The sequence below is a fragment of the Coccinella septempunctata genome, chromosome 2 (genome assembly GCF_907165205.1).
Source record: "Coccinella septempunctata chromosome 2, icCocSept1.1, whole genome shotgun sequence".
Taxonomy (NCBI): domain Eukaryota; kingdom Metazoa; phylum Arthropoda; class Insecta; order Coleoptera; family Coccinellidae; genus Coccinella; species Coccinella septempunctata.
The window spans coordinates 37776033-37792840 of NC_058190.1; the positions used below are offsets into that span (position 1 = coordinate 37776033).

The 16808-nt window shown below is 34.5% G+C and overlaps 1 protein-coding gene across 1 annotated transcript in view; it reads left to right on the forward strand.

The window, feature by feature from the left end:
• The first annotated feature begins 7015 nt into the window (after positions 1-7015).
• LOC123308683 (neurexin-1) overlaps positions 7016-16808 on the forward strand; it is a 197417-nt gene continuing 187624 nt past the window's right edge. Inside the window, exon 1 of the mRNA XM_044891450.1 lies at positions 7016-7150. The gene's annotated coding sequence lies outside the window, so the exon portion shown is untranslated. The remainder of the gene's footprint in view (positions 7151-16808) is intronic.

The window sequence follows — 16808 nt, forward strand, 5'->3', positions numbered from 1 at the left end:
TCTACCTCGTGAATTTTGTTTTTATAATTATTGTCCTTCGTAGTTACTTTGTATGCAGAAATAATAAGTAAGTATACATGCAGCGCACTCCAGTGGATATTTCCTAAAGCTACCCAGGTTTCGGAAAATCTCTCCATCAGAAACAGGTTTCACAGAAGTGTCAGTTTAGACTATTTCCGCGAAAATTTTCCATGAATTTGAACCTTTTCGGTACTTTTCAAAACCATATAATTCGTTGGAAATATCGTATTCGAGGTAATGTAATGTAATCGAGTTAAATTGATTTTTCACGACAAATTAATCATGAGAATTGAATTTTGATCGAATATTCGAATTTCCCTTTCATAATACCGCTTGCAGCGCACTCTTGTGATTGTATCAGATAGCTCCGGAAAATCACTACAGAAACGTACCTACCTCACAGGAGGGCGATGACCAAACTTTTCCTGAAAATTTCCTTTGGAAAGCTTATGTTGGTCGATGAAGATGGCGTATAAACAACTTGGCTGGGAATGAGCCAGTATTTAAAGATTTCTATGAGAAGAGCGATACTGGAAAAGAAATCTTCATGTCTGCTCCAAATTTTCTTTATTAAAAACGCGCCATATGTTTCGAACCTCACAAGAATAGGATCATCTTCAGGCGATACTGGTTGATTAAGGAATCTACCCTTTGGTTCCCTGATTTTTCATAGCAGTATATCGAAAGGATTCCTTTTCTATTAGGATTTATTAGTATGTCCATCATTTGGGCTTATTCTATTGCAAAATGATAGCAATGGTCCAATAAATCCTACGAAAAATTTTCTATCATCAATTATTTCTTTCAATTTCTTTCTGGAATTAATAATGCCCACCTTGAAGAAGCCAAAACAGAACAAGAAGAAAATTCGAAACCTACGATGTATGTATTCAAACTCATACATCCAAGTATACAGGTCGAGTCTTTGACTCGTACTCGGTTTAAAAGATAAAGGTTGTTGAAAATGAAAATGAAAAAATGTTATTTTTAGTTTTATCACAGACGGTTTCATCAAATGAAATGAAATTCGGAATATAGTTTTTCATTTACACGATTATTTTTTTTCGAACACAAGATATCACCCACGTCTTCCAGTTTTCTCATTATGACCATTACGTATCATGAAAATACCAAAAATTCGAAGAACCCAACAAGTTGGACGCTATCTAATGAATATTTGAACGTTTTGTAAAATAATAATATAAGGTGCAGAAATTGAAGCATTAAAGGAAGGAGACACATACAAGTATCTAGGCATCAAACAGGCAAGAAAAATCGATCAGAGCCAGATGAAGAAAGAATTAACGGAGGAGTTCACCCGAAGATTGAGAAGAATAATGAGAACTGGCCTCAACAGCAAGAATCTGATAAGAGCGGTTAATACCCATCTAATGAATATTTGAACCTTTTTCAAAATAAAAGTGATGATCAAAAATAAAAATTATCTGTGAAATTCGAGAAATTGGCTGAATACAACTCTGGTTAAAAGATCCACAGATGTGTAGTGTCACAGATTGAGCAAGTTATTTTGAAGGTAATTTTGTTTTTCCAGGGGTGGCAAGGCTCATTATGAAAACTTAAAATGGCCATATTTTTTTATCAGGGGCGAATAGGAAAAAATGCTATGAGAAAAAAATGTTTCTTTGACCTCAAGAATCTACTGTTTAATTATTTGTACGAGTTAAAGACTCACCCTGAATAGTGCGATTATCTCACTTTGAATAAATTCATTGAATCAAAGTTTGTTTTTGCTATAAATTTCCTGGGGGACGAAAAACTGAAGTTGTATATAATACTAGTACTAGCTGACCCGGCAAACCTAGTTTTGCCATTTAAATTATTTCTAGGGTATATAATAATAACTAACTCATCGTGATTGCTCGATTGGTCGTAAGAAAAAGGAATGCCTTTTTTTCTGTTCTGTACAATTTTTTTTGGGAATATTTTGTTAAATAAACCTTGCCCTAACAATAATAAACACAACAAAAAAAGAATTGTCCAATTTGGTGCGATCGTTTCAACAATAAAGCATTTTGAAGTAAACCATAGATCCTCTTTTATCAATATAGATTAGATCTTTTCTATTTAGATATTCATACTTGCACCACCCTGTATATTTTAGATAAGAATCTTCATGCATTACATCCGATGCATTCGACGGAAGATCCGAAGATCTAAAAGTTTCACGAGATATTCTCGAATTTAGCACGACTTCAGGAATCCCGAGATTAGGTTCATGTCGTGGAGATCGAATCTTCTATTTAACTTTATCGCAACAGCGATCAAGTCGCCAATATCGAATCCACTGCATCTGCAGTAGACTGTACCAACCGCTGATTGATTTCTAGGAAATATGTTGTAGTCGATTCTTGACGATAAGCGACCGCAACCAAGAAGATATAGCAAACTACGTTACTGACATTTCAATAAGTTCCCAAAGGGATGCCCAACAGATAACGATGGGATACAAATATGTGGAAAAAACACATCTATCTTTTGAGGAAATTTTCTTAGTTTTTTTTAATGCAAAAGAGGAAGTTCTGCTTTGTGACTAACCAACACACTAATTGTTTAAGTTGGACGACAATTATTATATTTCTTCAATAAAATTGAAAACATGAAAAATAAATAAGTAATCTAGAAGACAATAAGTCTTCATCCGAATAAAATTCAAATCAGGAACTGAAAAACATGACTTTCTTCAGTACCTAGGATGGTGGGGGAAGGTATACGTGTAATAATGGAATAACTTCTCAACCTAGTGAAAATCAAGGAATTCTTTCAGTTCAATTATGGAATTTTATCGGTCACATTAATAAATAAATTAAAACCTCTGGCGTTGTACTGGGATTGATTTATATTATGAAATTTAAATGAAATAAATTTGCTTTCATAATCTATCGTCTGATTTTTAGAATAAATGCGAATTATTATTCGAATAGCGAATAATATTGAAACTCGTATTGAAATTATTTTAGTTTTAAAAAGTTTTAAACGGTTTGCATTCAAAAGGTCTCAATTATTTTTGTCTTTAATTAGATAGGTATCTATTTATTTCTGTGTTTTGAATATTTATCAAATTCATCTGATATTTATTGGAGCAAACAGATAGGTAAATTTCATTGCAGCTCCTTATAAGTGTTTCAGGCGTTTTGTGTTTTACGTGCAGGAGCTATTTAAAAAACAATTGACGCTTCTTACATTTCGGAGTGTATTATGAAAGTGAATTCCATTTTATCACAATATAAGTTGACGAAGCATTTACGAGGATATATTGAAAAATTCTTAGCCTACTATAGAACCAAACAAAATTTCAATGTCAAAATATTTTATTGCTCAACATATTCACCTCTTAATTGGACACAGCGAACCTGCAACGTCTGCACACCTTTCAAAAAAAATGTTTCTTCTTGCTCTGCAAACCAGACCTCCACAGCTCTCATTACCTCCTCGTTGAAAGTAAATTTACGAGCTTTTAAACTTTTTTTCAGTTGAGGAAAGAGACGATACTCGGATGGAGCCAAATCTTGGGAATAAGGGGGGTGTTCAGTAATTCAAACCCAAATCACGAATTTTTCGCATGGCAACATGAGACTTGTGTACAGGGGCGTTGTCCTGCAAAAACAAAACACCTTTGGATAGCTTTCCGCGTCTATTCTCTTCAATTTTTTTCCGTAGAGTGGTCAGTTATGTCGAATAGTAATCTCCGGTTATTGTTCTACACTTATTCAAAAAATCAATCATGATTTCTCCATGGCAATCCCAAAAAACTGAAGCAAGAGTTTTTCCAGGAGATTTTTGGACACGAAACTTCTTAGGTGTTGGAGAACCAGAGTGTCGCCATTCCATGTTGCTCTGTTTTTGGATCGTAGAAATGTACCCAAGTCTCATCCATAGTAACAAGTCGGTTTAAGAAGTCTACATCGTTTTCAAATCGAGCGATGCTTCTTCCCTTGCACGCTTTTGGTCAACATTCAAACTTTTGGGGATCCATTTTGCAGCAATTTTTCTCATGTTTTAGCCCAATTAGACGGTCTGATAAAATCATATGTCATGAACGGCATCAATATTTTCGGGGACTGACACAGAAACTGGCCTTCCCGATCGGTCATCATCTTCAATGGAAAATTTACCTCTTTGGAAGCTTGCAGTTCAATTTTTCACGGTCGCATACGAATGACATTGATCACCAAGGGTATTAGCATATCTTCGTAAATCTGCTTACCTCGTAACCCTTTTAAATACAGGTACTTGATGATGGCTCGATACTCCAATTTTTCGATTTTCACAATTTCGGTGGACATCTTCTTTCTTTTAATTCATTGCGCAACTCTGGTTTACTTTTGTGACCTCAAACTTCACACTGACACTTCTAATGGAGTTATTGTTCGTTGCTATGGTAACGCAATATTTTTTTATGCATGGAATTGGTCTAGGCTAACTAGATATGAATACATCCTCCTAGATGAATTTTATCTTCACCCACCTTAAGATGCTATTGTAATAGCGAAACATGTGTCGTGTTTCAAAAACTCATTTCTGTAAAAATCATAAAATCTGTTTTTAGTTCCATCATGAATTTTCATCAAGTATCGAACACACGAATTAAATTTTCTGAGCCTTTGTTGGAAATATCTGAAAAAAAAAGTATCTGAAAAAAAAGTCATCTCTCATTACGCCGAGCTGAAATATGTAGGTGATATTCCCCGCAGACATCAGAGGTATGTTCATTTGGTATTGATTCACTGTTGGTGACCTAATGAACTCAGGACTCTGTATGCCGGAACAGAAAAAACCGCTGACCAAACATGATTTATTGCTCGGTATCGGAGATTTGGAAAATTTTCATCCAACGATAAGATTCATCACAATTTTCACCCCTGGAGGGCTATAAAGTGATTTAACCAGCGTTCGTGGCTTGAATGAAACTGTATAACTTACTGGTCGTTTTGATTTATTTAATATCCGTTACGTGAACATATAAAATGTATCAGACGAAAATACTTGAGAAATACAGGGTATTACCAAATAAGTCTGGTGAACTAAAGTTAAGAGTTACACGCTTTCAAAACTGAGTGAAATAAATATTATTTTTTTATTGGAAGTTGATGGAATGGCTTTTTGTGGTTGTGTTCTACCAATAGAAAGGGTACACAATTTTTTTAAAATTTTGTTATGATCATTCAAAAAGGTGAAACCCGCAACCCCTATTCCATTTCTTACTAGAACTTTTGAATAAACAAAATTTCTTAAACCCAGTATGTTGCTGACAAGTCGATTTGATTTGTACTGCAGCCTTTTTATACGTAGGAAATGCCTACAAAATGACATATCTTCAACTTTTCAGCACCTTCGAGATGAAATAATAATAATCTTAGCAATGTAATAGACCGATAGGAAACATGTTTCTATCGTGTCTCTCCAATAGGATGATATGAAACGTTTCATTAACGTGTATCGATTGAAATTTATTCTCGAAAGATTCTGCATTTCCTGAAACTTTTTAGGGTTTTCACTTCCAATCTCTGTAACAAAATCAATTGAAAAAATGAAATAAACAATTTGCTCCTGCGTAAATTCCTGAACTAATTTGTCAGGAGCAAATCGACTAGAAAAAATTGTTGCCTGACAATGAACTGAAAATAAAAACTTTGAAATTATAATTTTATATTGTTTTCGGAGTCTATATCTAGACTCCTTTATCAGACGAAAATCAATTTTCGAAAATCTCCTGAATTATATCTTTTGTTTGACATTAATTGTCAATACATAGAAACAGAGATTGCATAAAAACGTTGATTCATTTAATTACCGGATGACAGTTCCTTCTTCAGTAAATTGATCCAAATATGAAACGTCTAGACCTCTAGAAATAAGAAAACGCGAACATAAAAATAATATTAAAAATAGAGAAATACTATCGAAATGAGCCATTTTATGAAATAGTGTAAGTAAATAAAAAATTACGAGAAAAATTCGGCAATCCTGAGTTTCCATTTTCATCACAACGTGAATATCGAACGTGCCAATATCCTAAACGAAACTACATGATCGAATCGATAAGTTTTTTTCATTGCTTTGCGATAATTCAGCTAACAAAACGGTCTAGGGTCGTATTAGGATCTATTTCAGTAATTATTATCAATTTCAACTTTGTCATCATGAAATTTTTGTATAGGTGATTTTTGGTAAAACGCTTCATTTTGGCCAGTTCTTCCTGTTAAAAAAATCCTCACCTTCAAATACACCCTGTATAGTTGAGAAAGAATTAAGGGCTAATTCCTTGTCAAAAATAAAAAGGTCAAAAATCTCGTTCTGCACCTAACTGGGGAAAAAAGAAATCTTGGCATCAGGACTGCTAAGGGGGTGAATGATACACTCTCTTCAAACTGTCGACGTTTCGATCCTGTTCGGGATCTTCTTCAATACAATTTGGTCATGTGTATTACGATGTGACTGACGTTGTTAAATATCATTGCAACTAAATATTCTATTTCGATATTATAATCATCGTAGATTCAATCGATTATGTCAAATTTACCTAAAATCTGAAATACAACGTACATTTCTGGTGGTATTTCAATAGCCTGCAACGTGTTTAGAACCTAGAATAACTGTGAAGAGGTTACGCTACTATGAAACAAGGATTAAACTTATTGAAGCAGATTGACGCCATAAGGCCATTAAACTTATTTCCCAACAATATTTTTGCGTTCTTTCAACGATAAACAATAGTGGCGTAGCATCCAAATTGTGCCTCCTATGGCATCATTTCTATCCATTCGTATTTTCCATCCTTATCCTCCCCATCTTCTAGAACGTCTCTGACGTCCCAACTCGCAAAACTGAGAAAAATAGATGAGCTGATCTCTATAAATAATTTATCGCCCTGTACACTCATTAATCGGTTACAACCCCTAGTTGGTCTTTAGTTCAAGGCATCGCCACCACATCGAGCGCAAGTCTTCATGCGCGTCCCCGCCGTTGCGACGCTTTAGCGTAGGACCCTTAGCACACTTTGACCTGATCGCGGGGCAAAACTTGTCTTTCGACGCGATATTCTTTCACTTGCCGTTCTTGTGAAAATTCAGTGTGGAAAATGGTGGTTGCAATGAATTGAAAGTGTCTGGTGAGGATATTTTCTATATATAACGTAACTACAGCCGTTACAGGTTAGGTTTCTTGTTATTTTCACGATCAAATTAATATTTCACACCGGGGGAAAAACGATGTGTTATCAGTGGATTCGATTTAATATTAAAAACAAATTTTAACCTCAGATTTCACCTAAAAATAGTGGAGAAATTTGGAAAGTGAAAAAATAAAAACATTTCAGTTCGAATTTTAAGGAAACGTCATCTAGGTTTTTGTTTAGAATATCAGGACCGGAGAAGGATGAAGAATATCTGATAATTTGATACAATCTTAGTCTTTCTAATCAGCAGTTTTTCGATGATTTATAATTGCAATTTATTTACGAAATATATAACATTTGATCACGTGAAAAACAATCGAAAAAATCTGGCCCTACAGTGCTAATGAATAATTAAAATTGTTTATTTCATCAATATTTCAATTCTTGACTCAATGTTATAATTGTTCAATAGATCAATTTTTCCACATTTGTGAACTGCTTAATATCTGATTTTTCTTATTAGGAAAATTTTGAGTAGAACATTATTTGTCCTTCAATTGTGTTGATGTTTTGAAGAATTATTTATTATACCGCGATATACTTCAAATTTCATGTTTCAAATTAGGGTTCAAAACTGAATTCAAGTGATATGTGGCCATACCTCAAATATAAGGATAATTACAGCTATGGTTGTTTTCCAGTTGTATCGTCATTTCTACTGAATGTGCATGATATAAATTCATTTCATGAACATGGAATATTAAGGTTAGATTTTCATGATTACCTAGTAATCCTGAAAAGGTATTTATCTATGTGTGGTATTTAAAAACATATTAAAATATCTAGCATGTATATTGGAAATGAAATAATCAATAACGTCATACTTTCCTCATTTTACCTTACGTTTACCTTCAATCAATATCATTCGTTCGACCATAATAGCACCTTCATTTCGGAAATTTTAACTTATACAAATTAATTCGAACATTCTGCATCACTTTTTCGAAAAAAAAAGAATGGGTATGTAATATATTTCACCAGGGAAAAAACAATAACAATTCTATATTGCTGCTCATTATTGTTTTGTTTTTATACGCCATACCACTATACATATGATCGAAATGATGTGAAATAAGATGCATTTAAAAAAAAATAATCTACTTCTGATGAATCAGTATCTTTCAGAGAAGAAGTTTGACACATTTTGAAGCAAAGCGAGTTTTGATTGATTAAGTTGTGGATTCTTAAAGATAGTTTGAGATGTGTACAGAATCTGACTTATTTTCATTGAACTTCATCGATGACATTTCCAATAATTTTATAACATTGTTTCATATCACAAATATAATGAAAGTCAAATAATGTTGGGTGTTCTTTCTTCAAAATTGCAGTAAGTGCCCATCAACATAAAAATAATATGAGCGCATTCGCCAATCTGCAACTATAACAGGTACCTATAGCAGCGTAGTTACAGTCCAGTGGTCCAGCTTGGCTATCCTAATGTCACATGAGTATGGCTTGCCAAGATCGAAAGATATATGAGGCTCAATGAAGATGAGTGATCTGGATAAATCATTGGTTCGGTTTTCCTTGAACCACCTTGAAACATCCGAATGCTAATGCAGTAAAGTTGAATAGCGAAAGTATTCATGCGATAACGCAGCATTTTTCAATAAATTGGAGGATTGATAAATGTGGGTAATTTATCATGAACGAGGAAAAAATGTCTCTTTTTGAAGGATTTTCTGCTTAATTTTCTGGTTACATCACAATTGGCAGATACACTGCGCAAAAAAATTAAAGCACATTATGGAAATCTCAAATTTAATCTACAACTGAAACTGTTCTCAATGAAAATTATTTTTATCAGAAATATGCATGCATATGTTATCCACTTTCAACGGTTTTCTTCAATACAGATGTTTTTTCCCAACAGGAATAAAAAAATATGATAGTATCAGATTTTTAATGTATTGGCTCCATTCTAAAATCAGTTGTTCTCGATCAATTCTAGTGATCAATAGTTTTTCTTTCGTTTGATTTTCTACACTCGATCGCTATGCAACACGAAACACGCAATTTGACCCAAGAGGAATGTGCCCAAGCGGTAGTTTCGCGAGAAGAAGGGTGGACATACCCAAGAATTGCAGAAAGGTTTGGAGTTTCCCATACAAGTGTGTCCAGAATGTTGCAGCGATTCAGGGAGACAGGTATGAATGTCCGAAGACCCGGACAGGATAGACCACGGGTAACAACTGCCATTCAAGAACGTTACTTGAGAGTTTCTTCGTTGAGACAACGTTTTGCAACCGCTCGCCTCCTTCAAATTCAGCTCTAGCAAACTCATGAGGTGCAAATTAGCACTCAGACAATAAGAAATCGCCTCAGAGAATATGATTTAGGGCCTCGTGTCGCGGCAAGAGGCCCAGCTCTTACCCCAGCCCATCGAAGGGCGCGTTTGGATTTGGCTAGAGAGCATATCCATTAGGAAGAGGCCGATTGGGAAAGAGTTCTCTTCAAAGATGAGTCTAGATTCTGCCTCTACCATTGTGATCGACGTTCCCTTGTATACAGACGTCCACATGAAAGATATGCTCAGTGCAATTTCCTGAATACTACTGGTTTCGGGGAAGGATCGAATATGGTATTGGGTGGAATATCTTTGACTGCTCGCACAGACCTAGTGGTCGTTGATAATGGAGCTATGAATGCTGATAAGTATATAAGGAACATTCTTGAAGAGCATGTAGTGCCATTTGCCCCATACATTGGTGAAAATTTTATTTTTATTGACGAAAATGCCAGACCCCATCGTGAGCGCATCGTTCAGGAGTACCTTGAAGAGGTTGAAGTCTCTCGAATGGAATGGCCAGCAAGAAGTCCTGATCTCAATCCGATTGAACAGGTTTGGGACAACCTCAATAGAAGGCTGGGAAGTTCAGAAAATCATCCAGCTACTCTTAATGACTTAGGAATCCAACTCAACTAAGATCACTCATTTTGAGTATGAACCGTCGTTGCCGAGCTGTAATTAACGCAAGGGGTGGAAATACCAAGTATTAAATCACTTATCAGCATTTCATTATTTTGAAAATTGTTCATTTCTCTTCTTTCACATAAGATTCGGTGAAATAATGAATTTTTTTTCCATTTAAAGTGTCTTGTTTCGTTCAAAACCTTCCCGAGAGAACATAAAAAATAAGTTATAAAGTCAATGTAGAGTTAACTTTCATTAAAATTGAGATTTTCAGAATGTGCGTTAATTTTTTTGCGCAGTGTATTAAGATGGAAACTCTGAATGAATGTGACTTAATATGTGCCCAAATTTCAGTTCATTTCAAGCGGAATGAATTCCCTACTCCATGAGCATGGCTTCTTGGTTCATTAATTTGTGTGGTTTCAGACGTCGATTATCGTCTTTCTTCGATATTCTATCAGCTTATTTCGACACCTCATATTCAGGGGCTATACAGTGTGAGACTTTGACTCGTACAAATATCTTAACAGTAGATTCTCGTGGAAAAGAAACACTTTTTTTACCATTTTTTCGAGTCGGCTTGGTTTAAGAGATACATGCTGTTGAAAAACCATAAAAAAGTGTTATTTTCAGTTCTCACAAAGGGTTTCATCGAATGTAGTGTCTTTTTCGAACACAGGACATCACCCACGTCTTCCAGTTTTCTCATTATTCTCATTACGTACCATAAAAATGGCAAAAATTCAAAGAACCCAACTGTTGAAACTAAGTTGAAACTGAGCTATCTAAGGAATATTCGAACGTATTGTAAAATGAAAGTATCCTTCTTTTTTTCTCGTATAATGCGACGTTTTCGAGTAATTTGATGTTCAAAAATGAAAAATATCTGTGAAGTTCGAAAAATTGAGTGCTTTGACCAAATGCAACTCTTTAAAAAATCCCACAGATGTGTAGTGTTACAGATTAAGGTAGTTAGTTATTCTGAAGATAATTTTTTTTCAGGGGTGGCACAGCTCATTTAGAAAATTTAAAATAGCTATATCTTTTCATCAGGGCCGAATCGGAAAAAATGGTATGGAAAAAAAGTTTTTTGTACCTTTCACTTTATTTTACAAATAAACTTCCTGCCGATCAGTACAAAGCACAAAAAAATATACTTGTCTTACGAAAATAGCATCCTTTTTTATCAATTCTTCAAATGATTGACCACATCAATTTTTATAGGACATTCCAACCCTTTTACAAATCCGCTATTGTTGATATCAGCTATTTGTCAGGTTTTCTAGACCACGTATACTGAGAATATCTGCAGAAAATCAGACACTTAACTAAATTCATTTATGACTTGCTGTGAGGACTCTTCTATCCAACAGTCAAAGTTAAGTGAAAATGGGTTGGACCATTCAGGATATTAACCCTGGCAAACAGACAGACAAAATTACAGAAAGGGTTGATTAAGTTGGGATAACGTGCAAATAACCAGTCCATCAGTTTTCGAAAATTACACACAGGCACTCCAATTTCATTTATCAATAGGTATAGATTTTTTAATATTAGCACGATTAAGATTTAGAAGAAACTTTTCATATTTTTTTTTTGGAAACAAAGGTAGAATTAGGAATTTCGGCAGAACAGGATAAGGCTGAAGTCCACATAAGAAGATTCTCGCTGATTTAATTCAAACAATGAATATTTCATCATGGTCGCCATACTCATTTATTATTCAGTGTTTCGAAAATTTGAACAAGATTGGTATGGATTTTATGATTAAGACGAAACTAATTCCATACAGTAAACTTGACTATGTGCGATTTTCATTGAGCGATTCTCCAGATTAATATATTCAAAAGGACAAATCGATATTGTTATACATAGATGAGCGTGACGTTAGGAATGAAAAGTCTATTTCGGTCTCCTTTAACAATTTCTTGGAAATGAATTAAATTGCGCCGGAGAAGAATCGATTTCAAGACCCTATAACCCTGAACTTGATATATCGGTATAGTGTTATGTGAATCCTAAAATTTTCTTTTTTCAAAATTTCCACAGAATCAAATGCATTTCCTGTCTTCCTCTTAAAGAAATGAAATTAGAGACATAGTATGTATTTACATTTAAACCGTTTGATAGAAATATAATTTCGCAAGTTTAAAATCGGATTTACTATTTACTGAAACGCTGAGGCATTCATCATTTTCGGAAGCTGAACCTTGTCTGTAGCCAGTTTGATGCTCCAAAATAATATTCTTGAGATGGGTCTCAGAACTTCCTGGAACTTTGGGAATTGAAAATTCTTTGTTTTGTTGAAAATAAAGATAACATTTGAACATTAATCGTAAAGATTAGAAGAAAATTAGTTCGCTCCGTTCTTTTTGTCATAAAAAATGCATTTATTTCAGAACAAAAGTAATGAATAACCAGATTATACGGAGTATTTTCATAGCTGGCTATTAGTTTCTGCCAGCTCATCTCGAAAAAATGCCTTGTTACTCATCTTCAACATTAAAATCGGCATTCTTGAAACGTCGAAAGCATTAGGTATCACCATAAACTTTCGCAAGTATTCGATGCATTTCAGGTGAACCTTTCTTCAAATTCAAGCAGAAAACTAAAACCTTCAGCTAATGGTGTTTAGTTAATCTAGAATATCCAACAGAGTAAAAGAGAAGGTTTTTTCATAAAAATGTGATGTGATGTGAACTAACATAATACATATTATGTTATGACAAATGTCCAACCTCCCAGAAACCAGCAAAATGAAATGTGAAATGATATTAATAACAGTCAAAGCAACTCATCGAACTGATCACAACCGAATATAGTCCATTGACATAGAGAATAGACTGAACAATACCCGCATGAAAGTGTCTGCTCTAAAGAAGAAGAGGAAGCTATGATGATACCCAAAGATTATAGAGTAGAAAAATAGGAAACACCCTCATATCTCTAGTACCCTTGAGTATTGAGGGGGTTGAATGCTCAAAGCTAGTACTAAAAACCGCCTACATTTTGACCAGTGAAACCACAATTGACAATGAGATGGCACTGAAAACGTACTGTCAATACAGAAAAACTGTTTGCTAACAGTTTTCTGTTTTTTAATTAAAGGGCGGGAAATTGGAATTTTATTCCTTGTATTGAAGTTCAATATCGATTTTGTGGAGACCATAAAACAAACATCCTGAGCGACAAAACAAAAGTATGGTTCTGTTTTTTGACCAGGGTGTTAGTTTTCATCTGAGCACTGTTTGGAATCAAATGATATCAATCTAATACGTTGTCGGATGCGGTATATTTTAGTTTGCAATTTATAAGAAATTTACGAAAATTTTAAACTATGGAAAACGAATAAGGCTTTGACTAGGACACAAGAGTATATGGTGACCTGCTATACGTCAAAGGTGTTAATTATGTGCAATACGTTGTTTCGAATTAATAAACTCAGTTGAATTTGTACAACTCTTATCAGAAATTAATATTAACCAATATTCAATATACTATCATAGCATACACAGTTACTCACATATTATTTACAGAATATTCAAAACCACAATTAAAAAAACCTGACAGCGGTAAAGTTTCTTTATGCTTTTTTATGATGTCATTCGATTCCCAAATTGAAATCAATAAAACCTTTGCATTTCTGAATATATTGAAGGAGTAGCAATTGAGAATCTTTGAATGGACGGATAAAAGTCCCCTAAATAGGCCCTTCATGCAAGGAATGGGTACTTTCTGCATACAACAATTTACGTGGATGAACAGTCCTCCACTGTAAAATGTTCACTGTACATGGTGTAGTCAGTAGTGTTTGATGAAGTCATTGTCTCTACGCCATGAAGATTTTATCCATTTCGGAGCACTGAAAATAAAAATCAATGAATGACCGAGTCACATGTTACCAGTTTTAGTACTTACCATGAAAGTCCATGAAATAATTTGCGAACGATATTTAGAGGTTTTCCCCAAGAAATTAGATGAAAATTTCGATAATTATTAACTAGAATGAGCTAGTTAAACAAAAGGTGGTACGAGAATCAAAACATTCAAAACCTCTTTGATCAAAATGGCCATCTGATATCCCACAAATTTCCATATGTTTCTGCGAATGGCCCTCGAATTAATATTTTAACCAGTTTGAGGGTCCTAAAACACACATTTGAAACACAGATGGCGCTCACATCACTTTAGTCGCTTCGTTTCTTATCTTTCTTCTTACTAAAATCTTTGGATGTGACCATTACTCGTGTTTCTTTTTTATGGACATGGAACGGACTGTGGACCAATCAATATTCTAAAAAAAGACAATAACTGGCAGCGTATTCGGTGGTCTCTTTCACATTGTTCTGCCATTTTTACTGTAGAGTCCAATAGGGAATGCTTAGTTAATTCTCTATGTCAATGAGTTTATTGTTGTCGTTGTTGACAATTTTGTTGTTGTTATAAAGATTCATCAACAGCGAAATCACATCTTAGCAACACATTATAGGTGATCATAATTCTTCTTCGTACTCATCGAAACAAAGCGACGACGTTTCTTCTTTTTAATTTCTGGATAATAAGCCTATGGTTCGGATGTTCGGAGGAAATTATTCACCAAAATGGCGGAAAAGAGATCCGAACGTAGAAATACTGACTTAGGGGCGGAATGGCGATGTATCGATTTCAGGGCAATAAATTTCCTCTTAATCCTGGGCACTTATCGTTTTCAATGAATTATTCAACTGGGCTTTATCCCCGAACTCGTGAAAATTCCGTTCAGAATACAGAAAAAAGATCGGTAATGCAGCTAACGAGATCATCCTTTGAAGAACTCGGAAATTTTGCTCTAAAAACACATGCTTATGCCGCAATAATAGACCTTGTGGATTTTACGGCAATGACGTGGAATTTCTGATCAGACCAAATGGAATAAAAAAGTGCTTTCCCCTTCTGACACGTATTCGTGTAGGTACTATGAATTCTGTCGGAAAATTGTCCAGATGACTGCCATTACGGCATAACGAATGACTATTAACATATCGAAAATTTTAACATAATAGGAATTAATTCAGATCCATACCACCCGATGAATAGCAACAAGTGTCACGATCTGAATTGAACTAGCCAATTTGCCATTATAAAACTTGTTTAATAACAGTTTTCTATATTGACAGTACGTTTTCAGCGCCATCTCATTGTCAAATGTATTTTCACTGATCAAAATGTAGTCGGTTTTTAGTACTAGAGATATGAGGGCGTTTCCTATCTTTCTACTCATTTGTGGCACATTTCCGTCTCCGTTTCAAAAAAAGGTTGATATTAGCCAAAACCTCTTCCCTCTATCTTTCGTTGTTTTTTCAAGGTATAAAACTGATTTTTCGTCTCTTTAAATGGGTGCCTCTATCTCGTGAAGTCTTACTATACCGAAGAACTAATGCAACAATTCACACTCACTTTTTATGAAGTATATTCAGTGGTGTAGTCGAAGTATTTTTTAATAGTTATGAAGTTCTTTCAAATTTTGAACTAGGAATCAAACTTCTCATCTAATTAAAATAATAATTTCTGAGCTAGTCTATTTGTCATATATTTATGGTTGATCTTAGGGCGCAGTCTAATAAATTAGATCAACCGAAACCAATGTTGTTAATTACCTATGTATATACACCTATTCAGACAATAACAAATGTTGCACCATCTTCTTTCCAATATAATTTAAAATTTCAAAACGCGGACAATACCTGAGTTCTGTTGTATTTGCATTCTGTTGTCAGTTAACATCTAAAATAATGAACCAGAATAGATTGTGAATTGTGAATATTCATTTATGCCGATAGGCTGAACGTTTTTATGAATCCTTGCTTGTTGTTGTCCACGGATCACAATCCAAACCATATTTCAAATCCGAATTCCTGGTATAATTGAATTAATCAGTTTGTTAGCCGATCGGATGATTGAAATAAATTCCAATGTGCTCATTTGGATCGAATGTTTATGAAATTTGTTCGCTCATAAGGGATAATTATTATCATTGTTTTGATAATGGTATGGGTTTCCACAGTAGAATATTACGCCATTTTTGGCTTATTTCAAACTCGTTAGCTACAGTTGAGGAGCCCAAGAGGGAAATTCGGGATTTACTCGAGCGTGTCAGATAATTATAAGGGAGATACCTTGGACCCTGCAGAGTACCTCTACCAAAAATTAGATCTTTATATAGGGGGAATTTTCTAGGGAAGCCTGTCAGAATAGTAAAATAAAATGATCATTGTACATACTCGAGAGTGCCAGATTAAGATATATAAGGTTAATTACATGTTGAAAAGTATATATTCTCTTAATCTGACAATTTAAGCGTGTCGAAAATGTGAGGAAGGGCGCCCAACTTGCAAAAAAACGTAACTTGTACATTCTCGAGCTCGGTGTTTTTTTCTTATCAGGAAGCTAATGATTCAAGAATAACGGAAAAAATATAATCTGACAGTTTCAGCAAGGCGCAACAATAAAAATTGGCCATAAAGGTCACAAAAATAAGTTTTTTTGAATTATCTCCTCTCCTTGGCTTGTAGAGCATAACATTTTCTACAAATTTTGTACGAAGCAATTTCTTCTACGTTTGAACATTTTTGGGAACTATGGCGATGAATGCACATCAAACTGGTCTACATTGACCGTGGCCTTTTGCATGTGTGG